Below are 11,336 nucleotides of genomic sequence, written 5' to 3' on the forward strand. Positions count from 1 at the left end.
GCATAGTCAGAAATCAAAACACCTAATCAATGGCATGGGAAATATATATATATATATATATATATATATTAAAAAAAAACTCTTTGATTGCATTGATTAAGGAAGGCTCTGATACCATTGTTGGGTTTCAGAAAGCACAACAGAAGATGGATTTCAAAATTTTTCTTGAAACTCATGTCTCCCGAAAATCCAAAAACCTAGGACCCCATTAACGATATAGTCAAAATAACTAATAGGTATATAACTCATACCTATTAAATCGATGAAGAAAGGAAAGAAGCCGGTAATCAATTTCACAAGACCCCCAAGTGTGAGTCCTCTAACATTGATCTACATAGGAAGTTGATCAAAGAATTACTCCGGCAGAATCTTGTCTATGAATTACTTCACTAATTGAGCCTCTTAGCCTAATCTAGACCAAGACTCCTCTCAGATGAACCCTTAACCTTTCTTCCTCACTCTCTCTACTCTCTAAATTGCTTCTTAGTCTCTTTCAAAGTCTTGTCTTAAAATCAGCAAACTTGTCTTAATAGAAGAGCTATGTCCTAACAAGACAAAGAAGAGAGAGGGATTGATTTGCCTGAGAGTTGAGTACCTTGGACTCTCGGTATGAGTCCTATTTATAGGAGCAGAAGCGGCATAGAAAAGGGTTTAGATATGCCTCTTCACATCTCCCTTAAATCAGCACACTACAAGAAAAAAGATTTTCTGCGACGTTAAAAAACATCACCAAAAATTCTTCAAAACATCGCTGAAGTCTTTTCACGATGTTTGGCATAACGTCACCAAGATCGTCATGCTAGCTACGTCGCTAATGGCCAATTGCGACATTCATCATAAAGCATAATGGAAAGGATGTCAAAAGTGCAACGTATGCCTAAACGTCACAAAATGTAGTTTGATTGAGCGACGTTTCACCAACGTCGTGGAATAAAAATCTTTCATGATATTTCTCAAACGTCACAAAATATAGGTTGATTGAGTGACATTTCACTAACATCGTGGAACAAATATCTTTCATGACATCTGACAAACATCGCGGAATGTGACTAATTGTGCGACATTTTGCCAACATCACGAAACAAACGAGGATCTTTGGCGACATTTTTGAAACATCATGGAATGATTTTGCTAACGTTACAAAACAAGCATGTTTTGTGACAAGAATGTCTTGCGATGGCCAAGTTTTACTTTATTGATAGTTCAATTATAACCTGTATAAAAAATTATATTGCATGGTATATATTCAAATACCAAGTAAATCATCCATTTTTAGTCAACAAATCATTCAACAACTAAAGTATGAACTCACATGCAATTGATAATCAAGATGAATCCATACACAAAGTTTATAATCCAAAAAATTAAATTGCCTAGGCATCCAAAGAGATGGTATTTCCAACTAAAAGCACCAAGAGACCATGTCTCTACCAAAAGCAAACAATTCACCTCTAACCAAAAGCAAACAAACTCATAATCCAATTATCTATAACAAAATAAATGAGTTCATAAGTCAACAATCCAAAGTATAAAAGGCCCCTCTGCCATGCATGTTCTCAAAACCACATCTTCACAAGTTTTTGAGTCATGAGATCCCTATCTAAAAGAAAAATATAATCAATTAATTGCCTATATATTACAGTAACAAAATATATATATTGTTCCATTATGCTTATAAAAAAGATTTAGGGACATATTAAAAAAATAACTTAAGTAACTTACATCATAAATCTGATAAAGAGATATTCTATGATGCACATAAAGCTTTCAAAATCTTTTATTGATGCTCCATCTACAACTTAATGTCTACAATCTCATTCTTCATCTCTTGATTATGTTTTTGCGACTGTTCCAACTCCTTTTGAAGTCTCTTTTTAGACATAAAAGAGAAACTTTTCCCTTCTGGATAAGGTTCAACTCCCAAATCATAAACATAATCTAGTCTGGTCCTCAAAACTTTATTGCATATCTGGTCTACTGTCATAGGATGACCATCAGATATGGACTGCTCTAGCACCTGCATCATTTCATTCTAATAAAATTTGAAGAGGATTAATTCCAAAATAAAAACTAAGCTCACTTAAAATAGTAATCATAATTTTTTTTTATATAGTGTCCTTATCCATTTTGCCTCACACTCGAGAGTTGTCCATCTACCTAGAGTGTCACCATGATCTGGGGTGTAATGAGTATGATACCACAACATAATTCGATCGTACTCTTCTCCATTCAATTCATTCTCACTCTATTTAAAAGATGAGTTACTATTGCTAGAAATTTAAATGTCAAATGATATTAGTCATAATCAAAGTATGATATCTCACAATCTCATACTGTATAGGTGCAAAAGCTTTAGACCTAGTGTTTGCTTGGCACTTGACAAAACTTTTGGATTTTTTGTTATGCTCACATGTTAGCTAAAAAGATAGAAAACTCTATGCCAATCAACCTAAAGTAGATTCTTTAAAGAAAATATTTACATGCAAACATAATGCAGTTATACTGACCTGTGTCTTTTCTTTGCTCCAGTAAGTATAAAGATCTATCCACTCTATCATGGTCACAGTACTTGGCTTTGAGTCTTTCCATGGTTAAGGTAATGCATATGTAGTCAATATCTTTGATCCTTTGACTTCAATGAAAGAAGCTTCTTGACGCTAGCACAAACTTCCTCATCCGTCCTTAAACCCTTGACATTTAGTTTTTGTTGCAAACAAGTATTAAATACTAGTTAACAAATATGCATAGAATACAAATGCAACTATAATGATTTCTACTTACCCCTAGTTTGTCAAATACAATCTGCATCTCCACCTCTATTAATTTGATCCATCTAGGCTTGACAGGTAAGATATTTCAAGCTATCATACCAAGTTCATTTGATAGCTTGGCAGATTGAACAACATTAGTGGATTGTCCTTCTTTCGTTGAGATGTTGATCTCCATTTTTGTACCAAGGGTCTTATTTATCTTACTTAACCCAATCCTTCTAGTACAACCTCTTTTCTTTCATCCACCCATGCTCGTGGGCCTTACAAAATAAGCAAGCAACAATAAGAATGTTAATTTAAAAATATTTAGGTGATATTGAGTATAAATAGGTATATAATGATTCGTACCTATAAAGCTAACATCAGGAGTCAAGTCCGTGGTAGGATGTGTGTGCTCAGTAGGCTCTAGCTCGATAGGTAGTGTATGGACTCGTGGCGATTGAGAGGAAAGTGGTGGAGCAGGAGGTGTGACTTCTGCTGGTGTTAGATCTAGAGAAGCTGATGGAATGTGGGCTGATGGTGACTGAGAGGAAAGTGGTGGAGCCACGATACCATGACTCTGAAGAAGCTACTGGTACCTAGATAGAGAGGGTGCAACATCAGCCAGAGATGGAACTGAAGGTGTGACTTTTGATGGTGTCAGATCCAGAGAAGCTGGTGGAATATGAGCTGGTGGTGACTGAGAGAAAGGTGATGTAGTCACGGTGTTAAGACTCTGAAGAAGCTGTTGGTACATTGACCGTAACTATGATGACAAGACCATTCCTTAGATCGATGGCTGCTGAGTGGAATGCGGTGGATCTAGATCGATGGCTATTGGTATTTTTTTTTTCTTAGACAATCCTAGTGCCATGAGAATACTTGCAATATATAGTCAAATGAAATCAATGTCAAGATTTTAAACTAAATCAACTAAGGTCAACTTTAAGATATTCATATTGGTAGTTTATCATTAAGTTAAAGCTAGTTTATCACTGCATAGTCTATATACATGTGTAGGTAGTTTACTATTATACATGTGTATATACAAATTTTTTTTTATGTATGTTTACACTATAAAGTCTCCAAAAAAAGATCATCGCAACCTCACAATTGTATCACAGGAAAACAATAGTTAGAGAAAGAGAAAAAATATCAATGCTATAGTCAAAATTGTACCAACAAGATGTACCTACCAACTCCAAATCAGCCACACCAATGAAACAATAATTTGCTGCATGACATTGGATAGTTGGAAATCAAAATAAATCATTATCATGGTCATTGTCATCATCATTCTGTTGATCATCATCTTCGGTGCAATATTCTGCCAAGGTATCATCTTCATTCTCACTATCCCTTGTTGCTAACTCTTCTACTTCATCATGTAAACTTCGTATTGTATTCAACAAAGTGTCATCTACTACATCAGGTTCGACATCATCTCTATCTAATGACTCTATGTGATATTCCTCAATATCTGCAGAAGTCATTTCAAGAGACTCTTCATCATCAGAATCTTCTTCTGTTGTGGCACCAATAGGGATGTTATACACATGTTTATGCTAACATTCTTGCACAACATGATAGTTTTGTCTCAATTTCATGTCTTGTAAATAATAAACTTGCTTCACTTGATTTGTAAGAATAAATAGATCATTTCTATACCATAATCTGGTTACATTTATGCTTTGCACATTTCCATCGATCGTGATATTAGCATTTATAGACCCAAGATCATACCATTTGCACTTAAAAAGAACAACACTTTTACTCTTGACATAATCCAATTAAATAATGTCTGTTAATACCCCAAAGAAATCGATGATATCATCTCCATGGTTCTTTTTTACCGCAATACCACTATTTTGCGATTTTTTATGAGAATCACGAACTTCAGTGTGGAATCGCATGCCATTTGCAATACATCTCAAGTACTTTTGTACCAAAACATGAGATCCACATGCCAACGCATATAAAGACTTGATTCTACTTTCCTCATCTAGTCTATATAATGTTGCCATCTACCATTATGTAAAATAAATTACATTAGTTGAATATATGAAAATATAATATGTATGCACACAAACAATCTCGTAGAGTTTGTGTTCTCACCCAATGCTTTATCCACAAAGAAAATTATTCTCTATGTCTATTCTCAACATTTAACAAACTTCGCTCCATCAGCTCAACCTTATGCTCTCTAACAAAAAGGTATCATTTAGTACCATATTTCTATATCAAATATTTAATAATAAAATTTAGATAGCAAGAACTTACTCAAAATAAGGCTCCATCTCTTCACAATTGACAAGCACATACCAATGAGCCATATCTTGCTCTTCTTTGTGTAGGAAAACAAATTGAGTTGCTCCAAATAACTTAACCTATTGAAAAAAATACTATTATATCACCGTCATTGATGTTATCATTATTTCGCTCATCCACATTAAAGTGGATCTCGATACCTCAAAGGTACATAGAACAAAATATCAAGCATTCCTTGACTACATATGCCTCAGCAATAGACTTTTGTGGACGAACTTTATTTTGAACAAATCTCTTTAGAGAGTCAAAAAACTTAAATTAAAAATTTTAAATAATTATATAATATAAATAATTATCTAAATTTAGAATTCAAAATCTAAAAAAAATTACTATGATACCTTTCAATTGGATACATCCATCAATATGCCACTGATCCACCTAGCAAGGTTTCATTTGGCAAATGAGCAACCAAATGTACCATCACATCAAAGAATATTGATGGAAAAATTATTTCAAGTTTGCATAGTATCAAGGATATATTTGTACACATCTTTTCAATGTCATCCACAATCAAAGTTTGATGACATATTTGATGGAAGAAGTCACCTAACTCCATCAATGCAGTTGTCACATCCTTCTTCAAGATTCCACGCGTGCCTATAAGAAGAATGCTTTGTAGGAGAATATGATTGTTGGGTATAAAATACTTCCCAACCGAAGTTCGTGACAGGAATGACCCTTCGAGGATCCTACCGACTTCCGACCTCCGACTACATCTCTCCAAACCTCTCTGGCGGTCGAGCCTCCGCAACACTCCCAAGTTTTGCCGACGGATAGGCCCCCACCAGCGTTGACCGAATTCTTCGCGACGGAAGACTCCACCCAAGTTTCCATGATGATCGACCATCTTCTAGACTTCGTCCGGACTCCTACGGGGCCGGACTTCGCCCCCAACTTCAGTTGCAGGTAGACTTCATCCGGACTCCTACGGGAGCCGGACTTTTCCCCGACTTCAATTATAGGTAGACTTCGTCCGGACTCCTACGGGAGCCGGACTTCACCCCTAACTTCAATTATAGGGAGCCGAACTTCACCCCCAACTTCAATTGCAGATAGACTCCGCCCGGACTCCTACGGGAGCCGGTCTTCATCCCCGACTCTGGCTGCAGGAAGACTTCGCCCGGACTCCTACGGGAGCCGGACTTCATCCCCGACTCCGGCTGCAGGAAGACCTCGTCCGGACTCCTACGGGAGCAGGACTTCACCCCGACTTCAATTACAGGTAGACTTCATCCAGACTCCTACGGGAGCTAGACTTCGCCCCCAACTTCAATTGCAGGTAGACTCCGCCCAGACTCCTACGGGAGCTGAACTTCATCCCCAACTCTGGCTCCAAGAAGACTTCGCCCGGACTCCTACGGGAGCCAGACTTCACCCCCAACTTCAATTGCAGGTAGACTTCATCCGGACTCCTACGGGAGCCAGACTTTGCCCCGACTTCAATTACAGGTAGACTTCGTCCGGACTCCTACGGGAGCCGGACTTCGCCCCCAACTTCAATTACAGGTAGACTTCGTCCGGACTCCTACGGGAGCCAGACTTCGCCCCCAACTTCAATTGTAGGTAGACTTCATCCGGACTCCTACGGGAGTCGGACTTCGTCCCTGACTTCGACTGCAGGAAGACTTCGTCTGAACTCCTATGGGAGCCGGACTCCGAGCTCCTACCGTGAGCGACTCACTCCGAGTTTCCGCTGCAAACGGTCTACTTCAAATTTCTACCACGAGCGGTCCGGGCCAGATTCCCACCGTAAGCCTTCACCCAAGCTTCTATTATGGATGAATTCCTTTTGGATTTCTGTTGCAGACAGGCCTTGGCCGAGACTCCTCGATAAATGATCCCCATCCGGGCTTCTACAGAGATCGGACTCCAATCGAACTTCGACCGATAGGCCTGGACCCCCTGGCAGGCCGCAGTAATGGCCACGACTCTACTTCACTTCCTGCAACAGATTCTGCACGGCTCCATCACTCCCTGGCAGGCCGCCATAATGGCCACGACTCTGCTCCACTTCCTGTGATGGATTCCACGCAGCTCCATCACTCCCTGGCAGGCCGTAATAATGGCCATGACTCTGCTCCACTTCCTGCGACAGATTTCACATGTCTCCATCACTCCCTGACAGACCACAATAATGGCTATGATTCTGCTCCACTTCCTGCAATGGATACTATGCGGTTCCTCCACCCTCTGGCAAGTCGCGACAACGGATGCTGCTCCACTCCCCGCAACGGACTCCACGTGGCGTGTCCCAGTGACGGCCATGATTTCACTCCACTACTCTTCGCAACAAACTCCTCCTGACCCTAGGCAGCCCACTGCCAGACGGTTGCAAACATCGCTATCAGTCTGTTGGCCCCTCTGCCTATAAAAGGGGGACCCCAGATACGTTACTCTCTAAGCTCTAATTTCTATCCCAAAACTCTGCTAAAATTTTTGTTCGAGCACTCCATTCTTGTTGAGGCAGAGAACTGACATGAGCATCGGAGGGTCTTGTCGGAGCAGCCCCAACTCCGGTTTAGACTTCTTTTGCAGGTCCCGACGGCGACTGTGATTCCCTCGACTCCAGCTTCTCTGACGCAGGCAGATTTTTGCACCAACAGGATTGGCGCTAGAGGAAGGGGGGCGAACCTTCGCAGTACCCTTGTTCTTAAAGGAGCGCTCAACGGGACCGCCTTTGGTCATCTTTTCCGATGTCCTCTCCTCCTCCCCCCACTAGATCTTCGCCTGATGCCTCCCCGCAAAGCATCCATGCGGCGATCTACGACCTCCGCGGTCAGATCTCAGGCTCCAACCTCGCCCCCAGTTTCCCAGCCTCCTCCTCCTCCGGCAACGACGGTTGGCGTGGAGCAATTCGACCTACTGGTGCAGCAGGTCAGAGGCCTCACTGAAGCTGTGCAGGCCATACAACAGCAACAGCAGCCGCAGGCATCAGCGTGACTAGAGAGAGCATCACCAGAACACTAAAATCTGACGGTAGGACGGGCCACTTGGGCCAGCCACCCCATCTTTCTCGAAAAGATGAATCCGAGGGTGGAGAGCCCTCAGTCAGATCACGATTCCACCCCTGGAAGATCTCTACCTCCATTCTGCCAGAAGACCCTTGAGACCCGTAGTCGAGAGGATTTTCTGGATCGGAGACTCTAGGAGATGAACCAACAGATTGAAGAACTCCGCCACGCTCCCCCCGCTTATGGTGAGGACATTTATACTGACCCTCCCTTTTCTCAAATGATCATGCAGGAACCGATCCCGCCGAACTTCAAACTCCCTCAATTTGAAAGCTACGACGGGACTTCGGACCCAGTTGACCACCTGGAGGCCTTCCAGATAATGATGCTACTTCATGACGCACCCGATGCCATTCTATGCCGAGCCTTCCCATCCACCTTGAAGGGAGCGGCGAGAAACTGGTACTCGATGCTGAAGCCGAGTACCATCTTTTCCTTTGATCAGATGAGCCACCAATTTGTGGCTCATTTTGTTAGCAGTCGGCATCCCCGGAAGGGTTCGGAGTCCCTCATCAACATCAAGCAGAGGGAGGGAGAGTCCATTCGGGCCTACATCAACCGTTTCAATGTCACCGTGTTGGAGGTCCGAAACTTGGACCAATCGATAGCGATGGCCGCCCTGAAAGGCAGCCTTCAGAAGAATGACCTTTTATTCTCCCTGGAAAAGAAGTATCCCAGGGATTTTGCTGACCTATTGGCTCGGGCCGAAGGGTATGCTCGAGCGGAAGAAGCCTTCAAAATGAAGGATAAGGAGACCGCGAGAGAGCGGCAGGCGGGAGACTCGAGTAAGCCCGCAGTCGAAAAAGGGCCGAGAGAAGCTCGGCCGCATTCTCGAACTCCTCCCGGGCACAAGCACGTCCAGACTCCTCTCCGAGCACGCAGGCAGGGAAGCCCAAAGCGCCGGGCTCGGTGGGGCTCTCCCCCAGAAAGATTCTGCAGCTATGCCCCCCTCAACGCATCGAAGACCCAAGTGCTGATGGAGGTCAGAGAGCAGCTCCCAAGGCCAGAGAGGATGCGCATGCACCCCGGGAAGCACAATCCTAACAAGTTATGCCTCTACCATCGTGACCACGGCCACAACATGGAGGAATGCATCCAGCTCTGAGATGAGATCGAGGAGCTCATCCGATGAGGTCAACTTGATAGGTTCATTCGGCACCGGCCTGAGGGTAGAGAAGATCGGCCAAGGACCCTGTCGCAGCCTGAGCCGCCAAGGAGGAATGAGCAGCCCGGAGATCGGCCTCCAATCAGGATCATCAACTCCATCTCTGGAGGGCCTTGACAGGAAGCAGACCTTCCATAGCACTAGGATTTGGAAACTTGTAAATGTATAACGAACGACTCTACTTTAAATCAAGATTTCTTTCAGATCTGCACATCTTTTCCTTTTTGGCATGGACTTGTAACGACAGGGGATGACCCCTTCGGACAACAAAAATAAACCCTAATGTGGGCAAAGTCGAAGGCCCGGTTACCCTTAGACCGGATGGGGGGACAGGCCAAACAGCGTCCATATGCGCCCCCACAGCCATGTTAGGGACAGGAGGAGAACCTCGCCCTAACATGAGCAAAGTCGAAGGCCCGATTACCCTTAGACCGGATGGGGGGAGAGGCCAAACAGTGCCCATATGCGCCCCCACAGCCATGTTAGGGACAGGAGGAGAACCTCGCCCTAACATGAGCAAAGTCGAAGGCCCAATTACCCTTAGACCGGATGGGGGGAGAGGCCAAACAGCGTCCATATGCGCCCCCAAAGCCATGTTAGGGACAGGAGGAGAACCTCGCCCTAACATGAGCAAAGTCGAAGGCCTGGCTGCCCTTAGATCGGATGGTGGGAGAGGCCAAACAGCGTCCATATGCGCCCCCATAGCCATGTTAGGGACAGGAGAAGAACCTCGCCCTAACATGAGCAAAGTCGAAGGCCCGGTTACCCTTAGATCGGATGGGGGGAGAGGCAAAACAGCGCCCATATGCGCCCCCACATCCATGTTAGGGACAGGAAGAGAACCTCGCCCTAACATGAGCAAAGTCGAAGGCCCGGTTACCCTTAGACCGGATGGGGGGAGAGGCCAAACAGTGCCCATATGCGCCCCCACAGCCATGTTAGGAACAGGAGGAGAACCTCATCCTAACATGAGCAAAGTCAAAGGCCTAGTTACCCTTAGATCGGATGGGGGGAGAGGCCAAACAACGCCCATATGCACCCCCACAGCCATGTTAGACAGGAGGAGAACCTTGCCCTAACATGAGCAAAGTCGAAGGTCCGACTGCCCTTAGACTGGATGGGGGGAGAGGCCAAACAGCGCCCATATGCACCCTCACAGCCATGTTAAAGACAGGAGGAGAACCTCGCCCTAACATAAGCAAAGTCGAAGGCCCAGTTACACTCAGAGCGGGTGGGGGGAGAGGCCCCGCAGCGCCCATATGCGCCCCCATAGCCCTGTTAGCGATAAGAGGAGGACCTCGGCCTAACATGAGCTAAAATCGATTATGTCAGAAATAGGGGAAGAACTCCATCCTAACGCCAGTCAAGATCTGATCATTTAAGACCAGATAGGAAGAAGAGAACCTTCCCAGTGACCCCTTCGCGCTCCCGCGACCCCCCCAAGAGCGGAGGGAAAACCCTCACTCGAAAAAAGAAAAAGAAAAAGGGGAGGGGAGTTAAAAAGGAAAGCGACGGACTGCATCGGCGATGAATGGAAAATAAATTGCATCAAAGATGCAAGGAACCTCATCTCAGCAAGGATTGGGGTTCTTATCAAAATCTTCGACATTCAAGAAAACTCTAAATGCGAGCCAGAGATAAGGTGGCTTCCTCAGGGCGACGATAAGCCCGAGCCTCTGAGCTTGAACTTCGAAAGGAGGTGTCAAACCCGAGAGGTCCCGGACAAATCAGCGGCCATAAACTGAAGGACGGGTCAATGCGACGGCGATCGGGTACTTTCGAACAGCATCTATATCGGACAATGCAAAAGCCGAAGGAAGCACGGCAAATGATAATTCAACACATGAGTGAAAGAGGTAACAAAAAATTCCCTTTTCATTAATTGAGTATGTATTACAGAGCCCTTGAGGCTGAAGAGGAAAGATGACAAGACAGGCAAGCCGATGCAGCGACAACCAAGAACCTCCAGACGACATCAGCATCAAAAAGAAAAAGAAAAGCAATGACGCCAACAAACAAACAAGTGGCAAAAGAAGACACATAGGAGGACGAAAGACATAAAGAGCCCTAAGGGGGCCCGGC

This window comes from Elaeis guineensis, unplaced genomic scaffold (assembly GCF_000442705.2).
Source record: "Elaeis guineensis isolate ETL-2024a unplaced genomic scaffold, EG11 Super_Scaffold_1000033, whole genome shotgun sequence".
Lineage (NCBI taxonomy): Eukaryota > Viridiplantae > Streptophyta > Magnoliopsida > Arecales > Arecaceae > Elaeis > Elaeis guineensis.